We start from the raw sequence: 26,513 nt of genomic DNA, 5'->3' as shown, positions 1-26,513 counted from the left end.
CAACATTACTTTCTACTTCAACATGACATTCTACCACATCAGGTTCTACCTCAACATGACCTTCTACCACAACATGGGGCTCTACCACAACATGGGGTTCTACCTCAACATGGAGTTCTACCACAACATGTCATTCTACCTCAACATGAGGTCTACCAAAACATGGGATTCTACCAGAACTTGGGGTTCTACCACATCATGACATTCTATCTCAACGAGTCATTCTACCACAACATTATGTTCTACCTGAACATGGCGTTCTACCTCAACATGACGTTCTACCTTAACATGAAGTTCTACTACAACATGATGTTCTACCACAACATGATTTTCTATCTCAACATGATGTTCTACCACAACATGACGCTCTACCTCAACATGACATTCTACCTCAACATGACGTTCTACCTCAACATGAAGTTCTACCACAACATGATGTTCTACCACAACATGGCGTTCTATCTCAACATGTCATTCTACCACAACATGACGTTCTACCTCAACATGACATTCTACCACAACATGCGGTTCTACCACAACATGTGGTTCTACCTCAACATGGCGTTATACCTCAACATGGGGTTCTACCTCAACATGATGTTCTACCAAAACATGCGGTTCTACCTCAATATGACGTTTTACCACAACATGACATTCTATCTCAACATGACGTTCGACCACAACATGCAGTTCTACCTCAACATGATGTTCTACCACAACATGACCTTCTATATCAAAATGACGTTCTACCACAACATAATGTTCTATAACAACACGGGGTTCTACCTCAACATGAGGTTCTAACACAACATGGGGTTCTACCTCAACATGGAGTTCCACCTCAACATGCAGTTCTACCTCAACATGCGGTCTACCAAAACATGGGGTTCTACCACAACATGGGGTTCTACCTCAACATGGCGTTATACCGCAACATGGGGTTCTACCTCAACATGAGGTTCTACCACAACATGAGGTTCTACCACAACATGAGGTTCTACCTCAACATGGGGTTCTACCACAAAATGACGTTCTACCACAAAATGAGGTTCTAACACAACATGATGTTCTACAACAACATGGGGTTCTACCACAACATTACTTTCTACCTCAACATGACATTCTACCACATCAGGTTCTACCACAACATGAGGTTCTACCACAACATGGGGCGCTACCACAACATGGGGCGCTACCACAACATGGGGTTCTACCTCAACATGGAGTTCTACCACAACATGCCGTTCTTCCTCAACTTGAGGTCTACCAAAACATGGGGTTCTACCAGAACTTGGGGTTCTACCACAGCATGACATGCTATCTCAACGAGTCATTCTACCACAACATTATGTTCTAACTCAACATGGCGTTCTAACTCAACATGATGTTCTACCTCAACATGAAGTTCTACTACAACATGATGTTCTACCATAACATGACGCTCTATCTCAACATGATGTTCTACCACAACATGACGTTCTACCTCAACATGTCATTCTACCACAACATGACGTTCTACCTCAACATGCCATTCTACCACAACATGCAGTTCTACCTCAACATGCGGTTCTACCTCAACATGGTGTTATACCTCAACATGGGGTTCTACCTGAAATAAAGAATAGATTTGCCTTCCAAAGTTAGGCTTTATTAACTTTAAAATCGGCAGCATATCTTTCTACATCCAGTCCCAACTAAAGCTAGAAAAGGACTGAATTTAAGGTAGCCACAACACATCATGTGATCATCAGCTACCAATGAGATTACAACACATATCCCAAGGCAGTTAACAAACAACGAATCACAATACTTTTACTAATCAAGGAATAATCACCACATTCACCCCTCCTTTAAAATATACTCCAACCTAATAACTTTTACAATTTACAATTAATTATTTACAACTAAACTATGCACGAGAATAAAACTATTTACATAACACAATACTAAATGAACAACAATAATAACATTACGCATAAGTATTAAGTATCTCTCAACTAAAACAATATACTATAATATTTCAACAATTTTTAAAACATTACTATCAATTTAAAAGTCCATTTTCAATCGGTCGACCGGATATCTTGTTCGTGTCGACCTTCTTAACCTTGGTGAAATTCCTTGCCCTTCCACGCCAGAAGGCACAGAAGTATCTTCAACAGGAAGGCTATCCATATCCCGATTCTCAACGGTTTCCGGATTAGAAATCCCATCAGAAGATGAACTGGGACGGTCATAAACATCTATCAAAGGCTGACTAATAGAAGTATGATTATCTGCAATCGGATTGGAAATATTCGTAGTATCTGTAACAGCATCCACATTATCCGAATCATGACCATTATTATTATCCTCAGAAGAGGGCTGGCCCCCACAAGGAGCCAAGTCTTTAATTGAAACAGTGCTTTCTTTCCCATCTTGGAATCGAATATGAGCATATTGGGAATATGCCTCCAACAGCTCCACCTCCTCCACCAAGGGGTCATATTTTGACAATCTAACATGGCGTCGAAGCAACACAGGTCCCTGCATAGTAAGCCATGAAGGTACCGAATATCCTGTAGTAGATCTCCGCGGATAGTTAAAGAGCCTTTCATGGGGGGTCACATTAGTAGCCGTTGAAAGCAATGATCTAATGGAATGCAGGGCATCAGGCAGTACCATTTCCCACTGTGTATTCTTAAGGTTCCGGGATGTCAACGCCAACATAACTGCCTTCCAGATCACCCCATTGTATCGTTCGCACTGTCCATTACCCTGGGGATTATACAGGGTAGTTCGACTAGTAGAAATTCCCCGACTCTGAAGGTATTCCTTCAACTGGGAAGACATAAAAGAACTTCCCTGATCTGAATGGATATACGCAGGCATCCCAAAGATGACAAAAAGTTGAGTCAAACATTTAATAACTGTAGCAGCTGATACATCTGCACAAGGAAAAGCAAAAGGGAACCTTGAAAACTCATCCACAACAGTAAATATATATCGGTTTTGAGTAGTTGAAGGAAGAGGTCCCTTAAAATCAACACTCAAACGTTCAAAAGGAGAAGTAGCCTTTATAAGATGAGCTCATTGAGGCTTAAAGAAATTCGGTTTACACCGAGCACAGATAGAACATGATGAAGTCATCCGCTTGACGTCTTCAACTGAAAAAGGCAAGTTCTTACTGCGTACAAAGTGTATCATCCTCGTAACCCCAGGATGACATAAGGCATTGTGAAGATTAATAAGCGTATCTCCGTGAATCACCGAACAATAAGCCCTCGACAGTGCATCAGCAGCAACATTATCCTTCCCCGGACGATAAACTATGTCAAAATGGTAACATGCCAACTCAATCCTCCATCTCATTATTTTATCATTTTTAATCTTTCCAAAATGTTTAACATCAAACATAAAGGACACAGATTTTTGGTCAGTTACCAACGTGAAATGTCGCCCCGATAAATAATGTCTCCATTTACGCAATGCTTCTACTATTGCGTATGCCTCTTTTTCTATTGAGGAATGTCTTTTTTCACTATTATTCAAAGTACGTGAGAAAAAGGCCACAGGTCTTCCATTTTGGTTCAAAGTAGCCCCAATTGCAAAATCCGAAGCATCCGTCTCAATCACAAAGGGAACTTGCTCATCAATGGAATGCACAACTGCTCCCAAAATATCCTTTTTAAAATTCTCAAAACATGTCCTGGCCTCCCATGATAGAGGATATGTCGTAACCCGAATAAGAGGCTGGATCTTCCGTGAAAAATTTGCAATCCAATTAGAATAATAAGAAAACAGTCCAACAACTCGTTGCAAAGCCTTAGAATTAGTAGGACAAGGTAAATCGATCAATGGTCGCAGACGTTCTGGATCTGGTTTAATCTTATTTCCCGAAATAATATACCCCAATAGATTTACCTCAGTAGTCGAAAAGACACATTTCTCTTTGTTAAAAGTTAAACCAACTTTTTCCGCAGCTTGAAGGAATCTTTTTAAATTAGAATCATGCTCCACCCTTGATTTGCCACACACTGTGATGTCATCTAAGTATGAAAAGGTGTCAGAGAGGGAGTTATCACTTATAAAAGCATCCCTTGCCCGTTGAAAACAAGCAACACCATTAGTAACACCAAATGGTATTCGGCAAAACTGATACAGCTTTCCACCAGCCTCAAAGGCCGTATATGGTTGATCCTTCTTAACAATAGGAATCTGATGATAAGCACTCTTTAAATCAATAGTGCTAAAAACTTTATACCGAGATACTTTATTGATAAGCTCATCAATCTTAGGCAAAGGGTACGCATCTAATTGAGTATACCTATTAATAGTTTGGGAATAGTCTATCACCATTCGTTTCTTGTGTCTCTCATTAGTCGTGACAACTACCTGTGCTCGCCAAGGCGAACAACTAGGTTCAATGATTCCTTCCAATAAGAGACGTTGAACTTCAGAATTAATAAATTCTCTACCCTGACTACTATATCTTCTTGACTTGGTAGCAATTGGCTTACAATCCGACATCAAATTGGAAAAAAGTGATAATGGAGGAATAGATAAAGAGGTTAATCCACAAATAGATAAAGGTGGCTTAGTCCCTCCAAATGAAAGACTAAGAGACTCGTGTAACTGAAGCACATCATGTCCAATCAAAATATCCGCACAGAGATTAGGCAAAACAGATAGGCGTATATCAGTATACGTATTACCCAGAAGAACCATTTTCACAAAGCAACAACCAGCTATTTGTGAAGTAAGGGTCGTCTGAGCCATACACACCTGATACGTAACAGGCGAAATTTTCAAATGCTTCTCCTTCGCAAATTGAAGACTTATAAAACTCTCAGTACTGCCCATATCTATAAGGGCCTTCACTTCCAACCCATTAACTTGAGCCGTAACTATAGCTTTGTTTAGGCCATGAGCAAATGCAGCAGAAATTGATGCAATAAACGCCCTATCTAAAGGCTGAATAGTCACAGAAGAGGTAGTGGAGGAAGACCCTCCCACACCAGGAGAAGGGAAGGTAATTGAACCTGGTGATTTGCACACACGTGCATAATGACCTCTCTTGCCGCATTTACTACACACAGCCTCCCGAGCAGGGCACTTCAGACGAGGGTGCTGGATATTCCCACAAAAATAACACTTCTGAATCCTAGAGGCAACGGCCGCCGAAGTAGAAACGGTTTCAAAATCTAGTAAACCACTCCCATTAAGTCCACATAATTCCTTTTCATCCGAAACTGCCGAAACCATAGTCGCAGGCCGATTAAAAAGAGCATAAGAATCCGAACTTCTCTGAGCCATATCCAATGTAGAAGCTTGCTCAAAAGCACTTTTAAGATCCAGAGTCTTATTTTCTAACAACCGCTGACGAATTGATCTAGACAGTAATCCATTAATAAAAGCATCCCGTACCGATTCGTCCTTATATTCTTCAGCCGTCACAGCCTTATAATTACAGTCAACACTAAGGCACCGAAGTGCTTGTAAATAAGTATCCAAAGATTCTCCCACCTGCTGCCTACGGGCAGATAGAAGATGACGTGCAAATACCTCATTCTTTGGTTTAACAAAAATCTTTTCCAATGTAGAAGTAGCCTCTTCATAAGTTTTACAGTGCAAAATATATTTATATACATCTGGGTCAATGTAGTTGATCAGCATATTCAGCTTATTTAGAGCCTCTTGATCCAACACGCCCAAAAAGTTTTTAAATGTACAATACCAATGTTTCCATTTATCATCCACTCCAGCAGAATTGGGGTCAGCCTTGAATCGTTCTGGTTGAAGATATCGCTCCATTCTAACATAAAGTTAATAAATTGAAATAAAGAATAGATTTGCCTTCCACATTATCCTTCCCCGGACGGGGATTACAACACATATCCCAAGGCAGTTAACAAACAACGAATCACAATACTTTTACTAATCAAGGAATAATCACCACACTACCTCAATATGACGTTCTACCACAACATGCGGTTCTACCTCAATATGACGTTCTACCACAACCTGACATTCTACCTTAACATGACGTTCTACCACAACATGACGTTCTACCTCAACATGACGTTCTACCTCAACATGAGCTTCTACCTCAACATGATGTTCTACCACAACATGAGATTCTACCACAACATGAGGTTCTACCTCTACATGCGGTTCTACCTCAACATGACATTCTACCACAACATGATGTTCTACCACAACTTGAGGTTCTACCTCAACATGCCGTTCTACCTCAACATGACATTCTACCACAAAGTGAGGTGCTACCTCAACATGGGGTTCTACCTCAACATGAGGTTCTACCTCAACATGCCGTTCTACCTCAACATGACATTCTACCACAACATGCGGTTCTACCTCAACATGAGGCTCTACTTCAACATGATGTTCTACCACAACTTGAGGTTCCAGCTCAACATGCAGTTCTACCTCAACATGAGGCTCTACCTCAACATGATGTTCTACCACAACTTGAGGTTCTACCTCAACATGCCGTTCTACCTCAACATGACATTCTACCACAAAATGAGGTGCTACCTCAACATGGGGTTCTACCTCAACATGCGGTTCTACCTCAACATGACATTCTACCACAACATGCGGTTCTACCTCAACATGAGGCTCTACCGCAACATGATGTTCTACCACAACTTGAGGTTCTACCTCAACATGCCGTTCTACCTCAACATGACATTCTACCACAAAATGAGGTGCTACCTCAACATGAGGTTATACCTCAACTTGAGGTTCTACCACAACATGATGTTCTACCTCAACATGAGGTTCTACCTCAACATGAATTCTACCATAACATGGGGTCCTACCACAACATTACTTGCTACCTCAACATGATGTTCTACCACAACATGAGGTTCTACGTCAACATGACGTTCTGCCACAACATGGGGTTCTACCTCAACATGGAGTTCTACCTCAACATGCAGATCTACCTCAACATGAGGTCTACCAAAACATGGGGTTCTACCACAACACGAGGTTCTACCTCAACACGGGGTTCTACCTCAACATGAGGTTCTACCACCACATGAGGTTCTACCACAACATGAGGTTCTACCTCAACATGGGATTGTACCACAACATGAGGTTCTACCTCAACATGACGTTCTACCTCAACATGATGTTCTACCACAACATGAGGTTCTACCTCAACTAGGGGTTCTGTCACAATATGATGTTCTACCACAATGTGGGGTTCTACCTCAACATGCGGTTCTACCTCAAAATGATGTTCTACCACAACATGGGGTTATACCTCAACATGGGGTTCTACCTCAACATGATGTTCTACCACAACATGTGGTTCTACCTCAACGTGAGGTTCTACCATAACATGAGGTTCTACCTTGACATGAGGTTCTAGCTCAACATTTGGTTCTACCCCAGCACGATTCTCTGTTCTTTTGTATAGAAATATGTAAAGACTAAAAGACACTCGGGGGTCAGACGATTTACTGATAGTTTTTGGTGAATTTTGGTCCTCATTAACTGTAAGGGATGTGAGTGCTGGGAAATGGAATATCTTTGCACTTTTGGTGTGGTGTTGATGGTTTACATGAATATTAATTAATCAGGAAGTTCAGTCAAAATTACATTTCACTCTTGAGGTTTATAATCATTATCTGATGCAGCCATTTGCCTCTCTACAATATGAATAATAACAGATGGTGATTGTCTAAATGATTAGGCTCTCTGCCAGTTCCTTATCACAGATTGCCTTCTCTTTCAGATGTAGACCTGACCACTACACAGAGCTACACCAAACTGTAGGAGCTCGAGAGACAGCCATATACACCAGGACCATTCATTGCCTGCCCCATCATCCCAGTACACCTAGCCCCTACCTAAAGAGCTACTCTGGAGCAGTGACCAAAGGAAAGATCATCCCTTCCTTGTCCTAATGAGTTGTCCATCTCAGCAAAGCTGTCACCAGTTTGTGGCCTTCACCGGCTGCCCAGTAATCAGTGCTAATTCCCTGGGGCTCTGCTGCCAATGGGCCAGTCCGATAGTCCACAGGTGAAGAGGCTCACTCTCTGTCTCCTGCTCTTTGTATATTTTCCCAGCCAGGAGCCCGTGCTGTTCAGTGTGGGGAGGCCCAGGAGGGAGTGGGAGCTCGCTTGAACTTAATAATGTTACATCTGGATTCAGGGGATCTGGCAGCACGGTCGCCAACTCTGATTGGACGTATTCCAGGAGGTTTCATCACATGACCTCCTGCCTCCAACCTCCAAGCTCCTGTCATTGGTCAGCCGACGCGTCGATTCTCGTGGTGCTCCGCCTTCCCACGGCCAATCAGAAAGTGAACAGACTCTTCATTATCCGATTAGATGATCCTTCCCTGTCAGTCAAATAACCTTTATTCCCATCTCCGATATTTTTTGATGCCCCATGACTTTCCTCCTGGCAGTAGTGTCCGGGAAATTAATCTTTAATCCCTGGAGTCTCCAGGACAATCTGGGAGTGTTGACAACCCTATCTGGCAGGGAGCTGCCCATCCGCCCATCCCAAGGGGGCCTGCCCTTTTCTTTTCGGTGGCTTGGAGTGGCCATTTTTGCTCTCCCAGAACCTCCCCCCCAAGGTCTCCTACATCCCAAGGATAACTAAAGAAAGGGTAGGGCCCATTAGAGATCATGAGGGTAATCTGTGTGTGGAGGCGGGAGACGTCGGTAGGGTTCTTAATGAATACTTTGCATCTGTTTTCACAAAGGAGAGGGGCGAAGCAGACATTGCTATCGGGGGGGAGGAGTGTGAAATATTAGATGAAATAAACAGAGTGAGAGAGGAAGTATGAAGGGATTTAGCAGCTTTAAAAGTGGATAAATCCCCAGGCCCAGATGAAATGTATCCCAAGCTGTTAAGCAAAGCAAAAGAGGAAATAGCAGAGGCCCTGACCATCATTTTTCAATTCTCTCTGGCTTCAGGTGTGGTGCCGGGGGACTGGAGGACTACTAATGTGGTACCCTTGTTTAAAAAGGGAGAAAAGGATAGACTGAGTAATTACAGGCCAGTCAGCCTTAACAGCAGTTTGCAGGTATTGATTACTTATGCCTGACCAGCAGAGGTCATGTGACCGAGACAAGCAAGGCAGTTTAGTTTCAGTTTCGTTCTAGATGCATCACTAGCACAATGGTGTCTCCTGAATGCTGTATAAAGAGTTGAACAGACTTTAGATTAAAACTCATTCTCTTTCATAAATGTCTCGTCATTGAACCCACAAAGAAATCAATACATGGTGTCAGAAGTGGCTGAAAGAGATGAAGAGAAAAATTCTGAAGTTAAATCAGCTCTCCACAGATTAGCAAGCCAAAAGAGAACATCGTTGCTTACCATTAGAGAATAGCTAACGAAGTGAAAAAATGGAAGGTTTACACCCACCGGCGATGCTTCAGTTAACAGGTAATGTGGCTGAAAATTGGAGGAGATTCAAACAACGTGTGGGGTTGTATTTATCAGCAATCGGAGCTGACGAGGAAAGTAATGAAAGGAAATCGTCACTGTTCTTACATGTCGTGGGTGATGAAGCGCTGGAGGTGTATAATAATTTCACATTCGCTGTTGATGGAGACAAAATGAAACTAGATAAAATAATGGAACAGTTTGAGGCCTACTGCATACCTAAACGTAACGTGACGTTTGAGAGGCACAGATTTTTCACATGTGTTCAGAAAATGGGTGATACTATTGATCAGTATGTGACTGAACTGAGAAACAGAAGCAAATCGTGTGAATTTGGGGGACTGACAGACTCGCTGATAAAAGACAGACTGGTGTGTGGTATTCCAGATAATGGTCTAAGGGAAAGACTGCTAAGAGAGCAAGATCTAGACCTGGGAAAAGCCATAGCACTGTGTAGGGCTACAGAGACTGTGAAGTTGCAGGCAAAGGAGCTGTTCAGTGACAGTAGCTGCAACGTGGATGCAGTGAGAAAGAACGGATACAAACCGTTTAACAAAAAGAGCGCCAATGTGAAAAAAGAGGCGTGGCCAGCGAACGAAAATGAAAGGGACAATCGAAAGACATGTAGTCGATGCGGCACACAGCATCCACCAAGAAAGTGTCCAGCATATGGTAAAACATGCAATAGTTGCAACAAGAACAACCATTATGCCCGTTGCTGCAAGAACCAAGTGCAACAAAGCAAGGTCCATGCAGTAGATGAAAGCGACATAGAGGAGTTCTATGTAGATGTTGTGTCTGAAAACAAAAAAGAAGAAAGAGACTGGATGTTGACACTAAAAGTGAATGACATACACATTCCATTTAAATTGGATACTGGAGCACAAGTTAATGTGATATCAGAGACTGATTTTAAGAAAATTAGACCCAGACCAAAGATACATGGAATAAAAGTGAAAGTGACAGGATACTCAGGTACTAATATACCAGTGAAAGGAAGATGCATTGTCAAAGTAACGCACAAGGACAGAGAGCACACGCTAGCATTAATCGTGGTGCCAAAGGATGTGCAAGCCATACTAGGTTTAAAAGCCTGTGAGAGACTGAACCTGGTAAAGAGAGTCCTCGTTGTGGAAAGCGAAGGAGAGACAGTCTATGATGAACTCATGAAAGAGTACAAAGACCTATTTAAGGGTCTAGGCTGCATTCCAGGAGAACACACGATCAGAGTAGATAAAAGTATGACACCGGTCATACATCCATGCAGAAAAGTTCCGTTTGCTCTTCAAAAGCAACTGAAGGCAGAGTTGGACAGGATGGAAAGCCTGAACGTGATTCAGAAGATAGATGAGCCAACTGAGTGGGTGAGTTCCCTCGTCGTAGTGGACAAAAAGAATGGAAAGCTCAGAATTTGCCTGGATCCAAGAGATCTAAACAGAGCAATAAAGAGAGAGCACTTCAAGCTTCCTACACGTGAGGAAATCATGGCACAGTTTGCAAATGCAAAATATTTCAGCAAGTTAGATGCATCATCAGGATTTTGGCAGATGAAGCTGGATGAAGTAAGTTCAAGACTGTGCACGTTCAACAGTCCATTTGGCAGATACAGATTCCTAAGGTTACCATTTGGCATTGCCTCAGCTCCTGAAGTGTATCACAAGACTATCCATATGATCTATGAGCACCTGGAGGGAGTTGATACATCAATGGATGACATCATAGTATGGGGAACCACGAGAACTGAGCATGACGAGAGACTGAAAAAAGTGCTGGAAGCAACAAGGAAAACAAACCTGAAGCTGAATAGAGAGAAATGCCAGCTCGGGGTGACAGAACTGACATTCGTGGGAGATATCCTTAGCAGTGAGGGCATCAGACCAGATCCCAGAAAGGTGTCCGCCATTGAGAATATGCCAAAGCCACAATGCAAAAAGGACGTGCAGAGGTTTAATGGAATGATCAACTACATGGGGAAATTCATATCCAACCTCTCAGAAAAGATGGCGCCACTGAGAAGACTAACTGAAAAGAACATAGAATGGGAATGGAATCATGAGCATGAGAAGTCATGGAGCGATCTAAAGAAACTGCTCACAGAGGAACCAGTCCTGAGGTTTTATGACCCAGCAAGACCCATCAAGATATCATCAGATGCATCACAGAGTGGGCTCGGTGCCATTCTTCTGCAACAATATGACTACTGGCAACCTATTGCATATGCATCATGCTCAATGACAGACGCGGAGACGTGATATGCTCAAATAGAAAAGGAGCTGCTCAGCATCACATACGCCTGTGAAAGATTTCACCAGTTTGTGGCAGGACAAGCAATCAGTGTAGAGACTGACCATAAGCCCTTGATTGCATTGTTCCAAAAGCCACTAAATAGCTGTCCACTTAGAATACAAAGAATGATGATCAGGCTGCCACGCTATACACTGAATGTTGCGTACACACCGGGTAAGCTGATGTATACAGCAGACACGTTGTCCAGAGCTGTAGACCCAAGTGAGCCCGCAAACACCACAATGGATGACAAAGTGAATGCCTACGTAGACATGATCACAAGTGCACTGCCCATAGCAGATGCAAAAATGGAGCTCATAAAGACTGAGACAAACAAAGATGAAACAATGAGACAACTGAGAAAAAGCATCTTGGATGGATGGCCCAACATGAAGCAAGACTGCTCACCTGATATAGCAGAGTACTGGAACTGCAGGGCGGAACTATCAGTGGTCGAAGACATCATCTACAAAGGAAGTAAAATAGTTATCCCAAAGAGTCTGAGAAGCGAGATGCTAAAAAAGATCCATGGAGGACATCTGGGAATCGAAAAGTGTAAGAAAAGAGCACGAGAGGTGATGTACTGGCCACGAATCAACCAAGATGTGACAAATGAGGTGTCAAACTGCACAATACGCCTGAAATATCGAGCAAGCAATCCGGTAGAACCACTAAAGCCACACCCAGCACCAGACAGACCTTACCAGAAGGTAGGCGCTGACCTATTCGTATGTCAAGGGAAGGACTATCTTGTAGTCACAGACTATTACTCCCTGTATTCAGAGGTTTGTAGACTGCACACCACCACTGCAGATGCTGTGATAACATGTATGAAAGCCATATTCTCCAGACATGGCGTGGCAAGCGAGGTCTTCACAGACAACGGACCTCAGTTTTACAATGCAAGTTTCCGACACTTTGCCAAAGAGTGGGACTTTGTCCACACAACGTCAAGTCCTCACTTTCCACAGTCCAATGGACTAGTGGAAAAATCGGTCCAGACAGTGAAAAGACTGATGTTCAAGGCAAAAGACAGTGGAACTGACTTCTACCAGAGCATGCTTGTATACCGCACAACGCCGCTCGAGTGTGGTATGTCACCAGCCCAACTCCTGATGGGACGTTGGCTAAGGTCAAACCGACCCATCCCGGAGAACCTCCTGAAAACAAAAGAGGGGGAGAAAGTGAGGAAGTTCAAAGAGCAACAGAAAGAAAAGCAAAAGTATTACTATGACAGAGGAACACAAAACCTACCTGAACTCCACACTGGTGACCAAGTAAGGTTCAAAGACAAAGCAAACACATGGACTCAGAAGGGAACTGTCCTGAGTGAAGTTCAACCAAGATCATACACCATTCAGACAGATGAGGTTGCTGTTCTGAGAAGAAATCGTTGAGATCTTCTCATGGGACCAGCCACAGCAGGTCAAGAGACTGATACTGTTGAACAACCTGATCACACAGCTGAGAACACATCATCTGAGGCAACAACTCAGATTCAAGGACAATCAATCAGAAAATCCTCAAGACACGTGAAGCCTCCTGAGAGACTCATTGAGCAAATGTAAGGACTATTGTTATAGAAGGAAGTAATGTTATCTTATTCTTTCTTCAAGTTCTAGTGTATTTACATATTTCATGTGAACACACAAAGCAAGGTTAAAAAACCTTGATCATGATAATGATAATGTAAGTTCATTAAGTGTTACAGTTAAAATGCAGATTAATACAAAGAAAATATGTTGTTAGTTAAAAGTAAAATACTTTTGTTTTAAGAAAAGGAGATGTAATGATATCAGCAAATAGTGATGTTATTTGCCTGTTTGATTATCATGCCTTAACAGCAGTTTGCAGGTATTGATTACTTATGCCTGACCAGCAGAGGTCATGTGACCGAGACAAGCAAGGCAGTTTAGTTTCAGTTTCGTTCTAGATGCATCACTAGCATAATGGTGTCTCCTGAATGCTGTATAAAGAGTTGAACAGACTTTAGATTAAAACTCATTCTCTTTCATAAATGTCTCATCATTGAACCCACAAAGAAATCAATACAATGTGCACTTGGGATGCTGTAACCTGCAGGGCTACGGACCAAGAGCTGGGAAGTGGGATTAGGCTGGATAGCTCTTTGTTGGCTGGCGCGGACACGATGGGCCGAAATGTCCTCCTTCCGTGCTGTAACTTTCTATGATTCTATGATTCTATAACAGCAGCCATTGCACTTCAAAGTGTGTGAACGATGTTTTGTGCTCACCTGCCAGCCCCCACGTCCCTCACCTGGTCAGGTGAGCAGTGTACGCAGAGGCTACTATTCTCAAAGGAAGCTGGGAGAGCAGATCCAATGACACTACTGCGATATGGATGTCTCACAAAGCCTCCCAATCACAGTATGTCCTCATATTGATGTTACTGCATGAAAGAAGGCCAATAGCTAGCAGAGCCTGATTGGCTGCACTCGCCTAGATGCCCCCCATCTATATCTGCAGGGCCTGGCACACCTGATTCAACAGCCTTGAAATCAGGCCCTTTGAATATTAATGTTTACGATAAAATGGGTTACGGTCCTCATTAAAATAGCAGACAAATAAATGTCAAGATCTGCAAACTTAGGGCTGGTGGCAAGAGGCTTTTCACACACAGTGTGCTCCAAACATGGAACGGAGCTGCAGATGGAACAGTGGCGATGGTAATCCAGGAATGATTTAAGAAATGGGGGGAGTGTAGGGTGCTTTTGGATGGGGGAGTTAAGAATGACCTTCCTCAACTGTATGTACCCTGTGCATTAAATATTCATATGCTAATGTTCAAAGATGCCAATTTCTGGCGGGTTGTCTAACCTCAGGCAAACACTTGCTCTTCCAGATCATCCTGCACTCCATGCACAGGTACCAACCCCGCTTTCACATCGTGCAGGCCAATGACCTGTACAGTCTCCGTTGGAACAGCTTTGCCACCTTTGTGTTCCCCGAGATGGCCTTTATCGCAGTAACAGCCTACCAGAACTCGCAGGTAACCTCTCTGTCACTGGCTCTTCAATGCTCTGTCTCCACTGCCATTCAAACAGAGCTGGCAATCAGAATTCCATTTGAATTCTGATCTGACCATTCCCACATGGCTGAATTAGAGTCCAGATTTACATTCACTATTTCACTTAAAAAAAAATCTATTCTTCTTTCTCCACTGTGATGGGATGGGCTTCAATGAGAGTTAGGTTACTGGAGGGATGGGCTTCAATGGGAGTGAGGAGACTGGAGGGATGGGCTTCGATGGGAGTGAGGATACTGGAGGGATGGGCTTCGATGGGAGTGAGGAGACTGGAGGGATGGGCTTCGATGGGAGTGAGGATACTGGAGGGATGGGCTTCGATGGGAGTGAGGATACTGGAGGGATGGGCTTCGATGGGAGTGAGGAGACTGGAGGGATGGGCTTCGATGGGAGTGAGGATACTGGAGGGATGGACTTCGATGGGAGTGAGGATACTGGAGGGATGGGCTTCAATGGGAGTGAGGATACTGGAGGGATGGGCTTCAATGGGAGTGAGGATACTGGAGGGATGGGCTTCGATGGGAGTGAGGATACTGGAGGGATGGGCTTCAATGGGAGTGAGGATACTGGAGGGATGGGCTTCAATGGGAGTGAGGATACTGGAGGGATGGGCTTCAATGGGAGTGAGGATACTGAAGGGATGGGCTTCAATGGGAGTGAGGATACTGGAGGGATGGGCTTTGATGGGAGTGAGGATACTGGAGGGATGGGCTTCGATGGGAGTGAGGATACTGGAGGGATGGGCTTCGATGGGAGTGAGGATACTGGAGGGATGGGCTTCAATGGGAGTGAGGATACTGGAGGGATGGGCTTTGATGGGAGTGAGGATACTGGAGGGATGGGCTTCGATGGGAGTGAGGATACTGGAGGGATGGGCTTCGATGGGAGTGAGGATACTGGAGGGATGGGCTTCGATGGGAGTGAGGATACTGGAGGGATGGGCTTCAATGGGAGAGTTCGGGTATTTGAGGGCTGGGCGTCTGTTGTCGGCACTTTGAATCTATGTGTGTCACATTAAACCTGTGTCACTCGTACATTGAATCTGTTGGTACAGTGATTCTGGTGGTACAGTGACTTTGGATACAGTGACTCTGGGGGTACAGTGAATCTGGGTACAGTGACTCTGGGTACAGTGACTCTGGGTACAGTGACTCTGGGGGTACAGTGACTCTGGGTACAGTGACTCTGGGTACAGTGACTCTGGGGGTACAGTGACTCTGGGTACAGTGACTCTGGGGGTACAGTAAATCTGGGGGTACAGTGACTCTGGGGGTACAGTGATTCTGGGGTACAGTGACTCTGGGGTACAGTGGATCTGGGGTAGAGTGACTCTGGGGTACAGTGACTCTGGGGGTACAGTGACTCTGGGATACAGTGATTCTGGGGTACAGTGACTGGGGTACAGTGAATCTGGGGCACAGTGACTCTGGGGGTACAGTGACTCTGGGTACAGTGACTCTGGGGGTACAGTGACTCTGGGGGTACCGTGACTCTGGGGTACAGTGACTCTGGATACAGTGACTCTGGGTGTACAGTGACTCTGGGGGTACAGTGACTCTGGGTACGGTGTCTCTGGGTACAGTGACTCTGGATACAGTGACTCTGGGTACAGTGACTCTGGGGGTACAGTGACTCTGGGGTACAGTGACTCTGGGTACAGTGACTCTGGGGGTACAGTGACTCTGGGTACAGTGACTCTTGATACAGTGACTCTGGATACAGTGACTCTGGGTACAGTGACTCTGGGGGTACAGTGACTCTGGATACAGTGACTCTGGGGGTACAGTGACTCTGGTTATAGTGACTCTGGGTACAGTGACTCTGGGGGTACAGTGACTCTGGGTACAGTGACTCTGGGGGTACAGTGATTCTGGGGTACAGTGACTCTGGGTACAGTGACTTTGGGGGTACAGTGACTCTGGGTACATTTACTCTGGGGGTACAGTGACTCTGGGGTACAGTGTCTCTGGGTACAGTGACTCTGGGTACAGTGACTCTGGGGGTACAGTGACTCTGGATACAGTGACTCTGGATACAGTGACTCTGGGGGTACAGTGACTCTGGGTACAGTGTCTCTGGGTACAGTGACTCTGGCGGTACTGTGACTCTGGGTACAGTGACTCTGGGGGTACAGGGACACTGGATACAGTGAGCCTGGGGGTACAGTGACTCTGGGTACAGTGACTCTGGATACAGTGACTCTGGGTACAGTGACTCTGGGGTACAGTGACTCTGGGTACAGTGACTCTGGGTACAGTGACTCTGAGGGTACAGTGACTCTGGGTACAGTGACACTGGGTACAGTGACTCTGGGAGTACAGTGACTCTGGGTACAGTGACTCTGGGTACAGTGACTCTGGGTACATTGACTCTGGGGTACAGTGACTCTGGGTACAGTGACTCTGGGTACAGTGACTCTGGGGTACAGTGACTCTGGGCTACAGTGACTCTGGATACAGTGACTCTGGGGTACAGTGACTCTGGATACAGTGACTCTGGGGTACAGTGACTCTGGGGTACAGTGGATACTGGGGGTACAGTGACTCTGCGGGTAAAGTGAATCTGGGTACAGTGACTCTGGTGTACAGTGACTCTGGGGGTACAGTGACTCTGGGGTACAGTGACTCTGGGCACAGTGACTCTGTGTACAGTGACTCTGGGGTAGAGTTACTCCGGATACAGTGACTCTGGGGGCACAGTGACTCTGGGGTACAGTGACTCTGGGGTACAGTGACTCTGGGTACAGTGACTCTGGGGTACAGTGACTATGGGGGTACAGTGACTCTGGGGTACAGTGACTCTGGGGACAGTGACTCTAGGGGTACAGTGACTCTGGGGGTACAGTGACTCTGGGGGTACAGTGATTCTGGATACAGTGACTCTGGGGTATAGTGACTCTCGGGGGGTACAGTGACTCTGGGGTACAGTAACTCTGGGTACAGTGACTCTGGGGTACAGTGACTCTGGCGGTACAGTGAATCTGTGGTACAGTGACTCTGGGGTACAGTGACTCTGGGGGTACCGTGACTCTGGGGTACAGTGACTCTGGGTACAGTGATTCTGGGTACAGTGCTCTGGGGGTACAGTGACTATGGGGTACATTGACTCTGGGGTACAGTGACACTGGGTACAGTGACTCTGGGGGTTGAGTGACTCTGGGGGTACAGTGACTCTGGGTACAGTGACTCTGGGGTACAGTGAATCTGGGATACAGTGACTCTAGGGGTACAGTGACTCTGGGTGCAGTGTCTCTGGGTACAGTGACTCTGGGGGTACAGTGACTCGGGGTACAGTGACTCTGGGGGTACCGTGACTCTGGGGTACATTGACTCTGGGTACAGTGACTCTGGGGTACAGTGACTCTGGGGTACAGTGTCTCTGGGTACAGTGACTCTGGGTACAGTGACTCTGGGGGTACAGTGACTCTGGGTACAGTTACTCTGGGGTTACAGTGACTCTGGGTGTACAGTGACTCTGGGTACAGTGACTCTGGGGGTACAGTGACTCTGGGTACAGTGACTCTGGGTACAGTGACTCTGGGTACTGTGACTCTGGATACAGTGACTCTGGGTTACAGTGACTCTGGGTACAGTGACTCTGGGTACAGTGACTCTGGATACAGTGACTCTGGGGGTACAGTGACTCTGGGGTACAGTGACTCTGGGTACAGTGACTCTGGGGGTACAGTGACTCTGGGGTACAGTGACTCTGGGGTACAGTGACTCTGGGTACAGTGTCTCTGGGGTACAGTGACTCTGGGGGTACAGTGACTCTGGGGGTACAGTGCCTCTGGGGTACAGTGACTCTGGGGGTACAGTGACTCTGGGGGTACAGTGACTCTGGGGTACAGTGATTCTGGATACAGTGACTCTGGGGTACAGTGACTCTGGGGGTACAGTGACTCTGGGGTACAGTGACTCTGGGTACAGTGACTCTGGGGTACAGTGACTCTGGCGGTACAGTGAATCTGTGGTACAGTGACTCTGGGGTACAGTGAATCTGGGGGTACCGTGACTCTGGGGTACAGTGACTCTGGGTACAGTGACTCTGGGGCTACAGTGACTCTGGGTACAGTGACTCTGGGGTACAGTGACTCTGGGGTACAGTGACTCTGGGTACAGTGACTCTGGGAGTACAGTGACTCTGGTTACAGTGACTCTGGGGGTACAGTGACTCTGGGGTACATTGACTCTGGGTACAGTGTCTCTGGGGTACAATGACTCTGGGGTACAGTGACTCTGGGTACAGTGACTCTGGGGGTAGAGTGACTCTGGGGGTACAGTGACTCTGGGTACAGTGACTCTGGGGTACAGTGAATCTGTGGTACAGTGACTCTAGGTGTACAGTGACTCTGGGTACAGTGACTCTGGGTACAGTGACTCTGGGGGTACAGTGACTCTGGGTACAGTGACTCTGGGGGTACAGTGACTCTGGGGTACATTGACTCTGGGTACAGTAACTCTGGGGTACAGTGACTCTGGGTACAGTGACTCTGGGTACAGTGACTCTGGGGGTACAGTGACTCTGGGTACAGTTACTCTGGGGGTACAGTGACTCTGGGGTACAGTGTCTCTGGGTACAGTGACTCTGGGTACAGTGACTCTGGGGGTACAGTGACTCTGGATAAAGTGACTCTGGATACAGTGACTCTGGGGGTACAGTGACTCTGGGTACAGTGACTCTGGGTACAGTGACTCTGGCGGTACTGTGACTCTGGGTACAGTGACTCTGGGGGTACAGGGACACTGGATACAGTGAGTCTGGGGGTACAGTGACTCTGGGTACAGTGACTCTGGATACAGTGACTCTGGGTACAGTGACTCTGGGGTACAGTGACTCTGGGTACAGTGACTCTGGGTACAGTGACTCTGAGGGTACAGTGACTCTGGGTACAGTGACACTGGGTACAGTGACTCTGGGAGTACAGTGACTCTGGGTACAGTGACTCTGGGTACATTGACTCTGGGGTACAGTGACTCTGGGTACAGTGACCCTGGGTACAGTGACTCTGGGGTACAGTGACTCTGGGCTACAGTGACTCTGGATACAGTGACTCTGGGGTACAGTGACTCTGGATACAGTGACTCTGGGGTACAGTGACTCTGGGGTACAGTGATTCTGGGGGTACAGTGACTCTGTGGGTAAAGTGAATCTGGGTACAGTGACTCTGGTGTACAGTGACTCTGGGGGTACAGTGACTCTGGGGTACAGTGACTCTGGGGGTACCGTGACTCTGGGGTACAGTGACTCTGGGTACAGTGATTCTGGGTACAGTGACTCTGGGGGTACAGTGACTCTGGGGTACATTGACTCTGGGGTACAGTGACACTGGGTACAGTGACTCTGGGGGTAGAGTGACTCTGGGGGTACAGTGACTCTGGGTACAGTGACTCTGGGGTACAGTGAATCTGGGATACAGTGACTCTAGGGGTACAGTGACTGTGGGTACAGTGTCTCTGGGTACAGTGACTCTGGGGGTACAGTGACTCTGGGTACAGTGACTCTGGGGGTACCGTGACTCTGGGGTACATTGACTCTGGGTACAGTGACTCTGGGGTACAGTGACTCTGGGGTACAGTGTCTCTGGGTACAGTGACTCTGGGTACAGTGACTCTGGGGGTACAGTGACTCTGGGTACAGTTACTCTGGGGGTACAGTGACTCTGGGTGTACAGTGACTCTGGGCACAGTGACTCTGGGGGTACAGTGACTCTGGGTACAGTGACTCTGGGTACAGTGACTCTGGGTACTGTGACTGTGGATACAGTGACTCTGGGTTACAGTGACTCTGGGTACAGTGACTCTGGGTACAGTGACTCTGGATACAGTGACTCTGGGGGTACAGTGACTCTGGGGTACAGTGACTCTGGGTACAGTGACTCTGGGGGTACAGTGACACTGGGGTACAGTGACTCTGGGGTACAGTGACTATGGGTACAGTGACTCTGGGGTACAGTGACTCTGGGGGTACAGTGACTCTGGGGGTACAGTGACTCTGGGGTACAGTGATTCTGGATACAGTGACTCTGGGGTACAGTGACTCTGGGGGTACAGTGACTCTGGGGTACAGTGACTCTGGGTACAGTGACTCTGGGGGTACAGTGACTCTGGGGGTACAGTGACTCTGGGGTACAGTGATTCTGGATACAGTGACTCTGGGGTACAGTGACTCTGGGGGTACAGTGACTCTGGGGTACAGTGACTCTGGGTACAGTGACTCTGGGGTACAGTGACTCTGGCGGTACAGTGAATCTGTGGTACAGTGACTCTGGGGTACAGTGAATCTGGGGGTACCGTGACTCTGGGGTACAGTGACTCTGGGTACAGTGACTCTGGGGCTACAGTGACTCTGGGTACAGTGACTCTGGGGTACAGTGATTCTGGGGTACAGTGACTCTGGGTACAGTGACTCTGGGAGTACAGTGACTCTGGTTACAGTGACTCTGGGGGTACAGTGACTCTGGGGTACATTGAGTCTGGGTACAGTGTCTCTGGGGTACAATGACTCTGGGGTACAGTGACTCTGGGTACAGTGACTCTGGGGTACAGTGAATCTGTGGTACAGTGACTCTAGGTGTACAGTGACTCTGGGTACAGTGACTCTGGGTACAGTGACTCTGGGGGTACAGTGACTCTGGGTACAGTGACTCTGGGGGTACAGTGACTCTGGGGTACATTGACTCTGGGTACAGTAACTCTGGGGTACAGTGACTCTGGGTACAGTGACTCTGGGTACAGTGACTCTGGGGGTACAGTGACTCTGGGTACAGTTACTCTGGGGGTACAGTGACTCTGGGGGTACCGTGACTCTGGGGTACAGTGACTCTGGGTACAGTGATTCTGGGTACAGTGACTCTGGGGGTACAGTGACTCTGGGGTACATTGACTCTGGGGTACAGTGACACTGGGTACAGTGACTCTGGGGGTAGAGTGACTCTGGGGGTACAGTGACTCTGGGTACAGTGACTCTGGGGTACAGTGAATCTGGGATACAGTGACTCTCGGGGTACAGTGACTCTGGGTACAGTGTCTCTGGGTACAGTGACTCTGGGGGTACAGTGACTCTGGGTACAGTGACTCTGGGGGTACCGTGACTCTGGGGTACATTGACTCTGGGTACAGTGACTCTGGGGTACAGTGACTCTGGGGTACAGTGTCTCTGGGTACAGTGACTCTGGGTACAGTGACTCTGGGGGTACAGTGACTCTGGGTACAGTTACTCTGGGGGTACAGTGACTCTGGGTGTACAGTGACTCTGGGTACAGTGACTCTGGGGGTACAGTGACTCTGGGTACAGTGACTCTGGATACAGTGACTCTGGGGGTACAGTGACTCTGGGTTACAGTGACTCTGGGGTACAGTGACTCTGGGTACAGTGACTCTGGGGGTACAGTGACTCTGGGGTACAGTGACTCTGGGGTACAGTGACTATGGGCACAGTGACTCTGGGGTACAGTGACTCTGGGGGTACAGTGACTCTGGGGGTACAGTGCCTCTGGGGTACAGTGACTCTGGGGGTACAGTGACTCTGGGGGTACAGTGACTCTGGGGTACAGTGATTCTGGATACAGTGACTCTGGGGTACAGTGACTCTGGGGGTACAGTGACTCTGGGGTACAATGACTCTGGGTACAGTGACTCTGGGGTACAGTGACTCTGGTGTACAGTGACTCTGGGTACAGTGACTCTGGGGTACAGTGACTCTGGGGTACAGTGACTCTGGGTACAGTGACTCTGGGGGTACAGTGACTCTGGGGTACAGTGACTCTGGGTACAGTGACTCTGGGGGTACAGTGACTCTGGGTACAGTGACTCTGGGGGTACAGTGACTCTGGGGGTACAATGACTCTGGGGGTACAGTGACTCTGGGGTACAGTGACTCTGGGTACAGTGACTCTGGGGGTACAGTGACTCTGGGGGTACAGTGACTCTGGGGTACAGTGATTCTGGGTACAGTGACTCTGGGGTACAGTGACTCTGGGGGTACAGTGACTCTGGGGTACAGTGACTCTGGGTACAGTGACTCTGGGGTACAGTGACTCTGGGTACAGTGACTCTGGATACAGTGTCTCTGGGTACAGTGACTCTGGGTACAGTGACTCTGGGGTACAGTGACTCTGGGTACAGTGACTCTGGGGTACAGTGACTCTGGGGGTACAGTGAGTCTGGATACAGTGACTGTGGGGGTACAGTGACTCTGGGGTACAGTGACTCTGGGAGTACAGTGACTCTGGATACAGTGACTGTGGGGGTACAGTGAGTCTGGGTACAGTGACTCTGGGGGTACAGTGACTCTGGGGTACAGTGACTCTGGATACAGTGACTCTGGGGGTACAGTGACTCTGGGGGTACAGTGACTCTGGGTACAGTGACTCTGGGGGTACAGTGACTCTGGGTACAGTGACTCTGGGGGTAGAGTGACTCTGGGGTACAGTGACTCTGGATACAGTGACTCTGGGGTACAGTGACTCTGGGTACAGCGACTCTGGGGTACAGTGACTCTGGATACAATTACTCTGGGGGTACAGTGACTCTGGGGGTACAGTGACTCTTGGGGTACAGTGACTCTGGGGTACAGTGACTCTGGGTACAGTGACTCTGGATACAGTGTCTCTGGGTACAGTGACTCTGGGTACAGTGACTCTGGGGTACAGTGACTCTGGGTACAGTGACTCTGGGGTACAGTGACTCTGGGGGTACAGTGAGTCTGGATACAGTGACTGTGGGGGTACAGTGACTCTGGGGTACAGTGACTCTGGGAGTACAGTGACTCTGGATACAGTGACTGTGGGGGTACAGTGAGTCTGGGTACAGTGACTCTGGGGGTACAGTGACTCTGGGGTACAGTGACTCTGGATACAGTGACTCTGGGGGTACAGTGACTCTGGGGGTACAGTGACTCTGGGTACAGTGACTCTGGGGGTACAGTGACTCTGGGTACAGTGACTCTGGGGGTAGAGTGACTCTGGGGTACAGTGACTCTGGATACAGTGACTCTGGGGTACAGTGACTCTGGGTACAGCGACTCTGGGGTACAGTGACTCTGGATACAATTACTCTGGGGGTACAGTGACTCTGGGGGTACAGTGACTCTTGGGGTACAGTGACTCTGGGGTACAGTGACTCTGGGTACAGTGACTCTGGGGGTACAGTGACTCTGGATACAATGACTCTGGGGTACAGTGACTCTGGGTACAGCGGCTCTGGGGGTACAGTGACTCTGGGGCTACAGTAAATCTGGGGGTTCATTGACTCTTTCGGTTGTACATGCGTTTTGGCTGGGGTAGGTAAAAACAAGTCACATATATAATTTTTAATTTGCTTAAATAATTAAGTTAAGCATCCTGGTTGGTTGCCACAGATCAGTTTAGAAACCCCTAACATATCATAAGAACATAAGAAATAGGAGCGGCATCGGCAGTGGGTGGAGGCGGAGCAGCGCGGCAGAGCGACTACAAGAGGCCCCAGAGGCTCGGGTAGGCCTCAGTGCGGCATCGGCAGTGGGTGGAGGCGGAGCAGCGTGGCAGAGCGACTACAAGAGGCCCCAGAGGCTCGGGTAGGCCTCAGTGCGGCATCGGCAGCGGGTGGAGGCGGAGCAGCACGGCAGAGCGACTACAAGAGGCCCCAGAGGCTCGGGTAGGCCTCAGTGCGGCATCGGCAGCGGGTGGAGGCGGAGCAGCGCGGCAGAGGGACTACAAGAGGCCCCAGAGGCTCAGGTAGGCCTCAGTGCGGCATCAGCAGCGGGTGGAGGCGGAGCAGCGCGGCAGAGGGACTACAAGAGGCCCCAGAGGCTCAGGTAGGCCTCAGTGCGGCATCGGCAGCGGGTGGAGGCGGAGCAGCGCGGCAGAGCGACTACAAGAGTCCCCGGAGGCTCAGGTAGGCCTCAGTGCGGCATCGGCAGCGGGTGGAGGCGGAGCAGCGCGGCAGAGCGACTACAAGAGGCCCCAGAGGCTCAGGTAGGCCTCAGTGCGGCATCGGCAGCGGGTGGAGGCGGAGCAGCGCGGCAGAGCGACTACAAGAGGCCCCAGAGGCTCAGGTAGGCGTACCAATCTCCAATCTCAGGCAAGGAGAGAGGTAAAAAGTATTCAAGGTGTGAGGTAACCACAAAACAGGTAGGTGATTGGTTGGAGTATTTCTCTCGTTTTAAAACTTTAAGTCTGTGGTTTATAGTTTTTAAGGTTGCTGTGGTGTATCAAGGCCTTTCTGGTGCAGAGTGACTGTTGGTAAATCATTTAACTGGTGTAACTAGAGGGATTGATTTAATTTAAATCCAATTAATTAAAGGGGATACTAGCATCTAAAATCGGGCAGAGGGTGTCCATAACTAACAATAAAAAATGTAATTAATTACATAGAATGGAGCAGGTGATGTGTTACTGTTGCGAGATGTGGGAGCCGGTGAACCCCATTGAGGCTCACGGTGATTACGTCTGTGACAAGTGTCTCCTGCTACAGGAACTCCAGCTCCGTGTTGATGAGCTGGAGTCTGAGCTTCAGGCACTGCGACACATCAGGGAGGGGGAGAAGTGCCTGGACTCTGTGTATCAGGCAGTGGTCACACCTATGAAGTTAAGTAATTCAGATGTAGCCCATGGTCAGGGACAGGACGGTGTGACTACGAGTGAGGCAGGTACGGGGATCCAGGAGGTAGAGCTGGAGGAGCCGCAGCCCTTGCTCTTGACCAACAGGTTCGAGGTTCTTACTCCCTGTGGGGACAGGAGCAGGGACTGCAGGGAGGATGAGCAACCTGGCCACAGCACCGTGGAATGGGGGGCCATTCAAGAGGGGGGAGTAAATAGAAATGTTGTAATGGTAGGGGATAGTATTATTAGGGGGATAGATAGAGTTCTCTGCAGCCAAGAGCGAGAGTCCCGAAGGCTGTGTTGCCTACCCGGTGCCAGGGTTAAGGACATCTCCTCTGGGCTGGAAAGAACCTTGCAGTGGGAGGGGGTGGATCCAGTTGTCGTGGTCCATGTTGGTACAAACGACGTAGATAGGACTAGGAAGCCGGTTCTGTTAAAGGAGTATGAGCAGCTAGGGGTCAAATAAAAAAACAGAACCTCAAGGGTAATAATCTACCTGAGCCACGAGCGAATTTGGCTAGGACAAATAAAATTAGAGAGTTAAATGCGTGGCTCAAAGACTGGTGTGGGAGAAATGGGTTTTGCTTCCTGGGACACTGGCACCAGTACTGGGGCAGGAGGGAGCTGTTCCGTTGGGATGGGCTTCACTTGGCCAGTGCTGGGACTAGAGTCCTGGCGGATCATATAACTAGGGCTGTAGAGAGGGCTTTAAACTAACTAGTGGGGGGGAGGTTCCTAGAGAGCAAATAATAAAAATGACAACAGAGAAGGTCATAGTCTTAGATAGCAGTGGGGAAATTAAAAACCAGAGCGTGTCAGGAAGGGGCAGAAGGTATGGAGTAAAAGGTAAAGTAATAAAAAGGGCAAAAGCAGGAACTAAGTGTCACAAAACATATTTGAAAGTTCTCTATCTGAATGCACGTAGCATTCGTAACAAAATAGACGAGTTAATGGCACAAATAACTACATATGGGTATGATCTTGTGGCCATTACAGAAACATGGCTGCAGGGTGACAATGCCTGGGAATTAAACATACCAGGTTATTTAACGATCAGGAAGGGCAGGCAGGAAGGAAGGGGAGGTGGGGTGGCTATGTTAACAAAGGAAGGAATCACTGTAATACAGAGAAATGATATTGGGTCAAAAGATCAGGATAATGAAACAGTTTGGGTGGAGGTAAGGAA

The 26,513-nt window shown here is 47.6% G+C and overlaps 1 pseudogene; it reads left to right on the top strand.

The window, feature by feature from the left end:
* Window positions 1-7,189: 7,189 nt before the first annotated feature.
* The window catches only part of LOC147104910 (uncharacterized), a 178,684-nt pseudogene continuing 159,360 nt past the window's right edge, over window positions 7,190-26,513 (top strand).

Source organism: Somniosus microcephalus, chromosome 19 (genome assembly GCF_052327205.1).
Source record: "Somniosus microcephalus isolate GS21.2 chromosome 19, FLI_Smic_1.0, whole genome shotgun sequence".
NCBI classification, from domain to species: Eukaryota; Metazoa; Chordata; class Chondrichthyes; order Squaliformes; family Somniosidae; genus Somniosus; species Somniosus microcephalus.
This window is presented reverse-complemented; position numbering and strand designations above follow the sequence as displayed.